Source organism: Papilio polytes, unplaced genomic scaffold, assembly GCF_000836215.1.
Source record: "Papilio polytes unplaced genomic scaffold, Ppol_1.0 DF824303.1, whole genome shotgun sequence".
NCBI lineage: Eukaryota > Metazoa > Arthropoda > Insecta > Lepidoptera > Papilionidae > Papilio > Papilio polytes.
Genome location: NW_013524901.1, coordinates 63353 through 64197, shown reverse-complemented (window position 1 = coordinate 64197; position 845 = coordinate 63353).

The window sequence follows — 845 nt, the reverse complement described above, 5'->3', positions numbered from 1 at the left end:
GGCCGCTCACCGCGCTCACCGCGCTCAATGCAATAAATCTATCAATATAAATACAAACGTTCTTTTATTTGCTCCACACACACACACACACACACTCAGAGATCACACGTACTACATACACTATACAGATACTGCTAATCCTGTCCTGTATCCTACTTTTTATTTTTGTTCCGTGTACGTTCACAGTGGTACAGTGTACAGGAGCGACATTCTCGCCGCCGCGGCACCACGGCCTCACAGAAGATACACCTCAAGTATTGCGCTTCCTCTAGTGAGTGTGACAATTTTGGAGGCCTAATTCCATTCCTGCCTCTCTTAAAGTAAAAATAGATGGGAAGGGAAATTAGACTCGGTGGAGGAGGTGAAGCATAGGTTGGGGATATACCCTGCTACTGTATACCACTCTTTGTCCGTTTAAGGTAGGCAACGGATCGACAACTTGTTGCTTGTTGTGTATGGGCAGCGGTGGCTACGCTATTATAGCAAAATCATGTGGCTACTTGCTCGTTTGCCAACATATAGCTTACTTGCTTTCGACCACGACTCCGTCCGTGTGAAATTAAAAGATTAAAGAATTTTTAAAATCAACCAGTAGTTTTTGAGCCTATTCATTACAATCAAACAAACAAGGTATAAAACTATTTTTATCCAATGTAAATAAAATTTACTTTAATTTCTGAGGTTGTTTTCTTTTAGAAAATTCACGCCGACCTCACCAACGCCAATGGAAGCAACATTACCACCGAGTGGCGCTGTTGCTGCGCTGCTGGTGCGCTGCTGCTGCGCCCACTGTACAAATACCATAAACTCACTCGATGTCATGGTGTCGCGCACTCGCGCGGGCG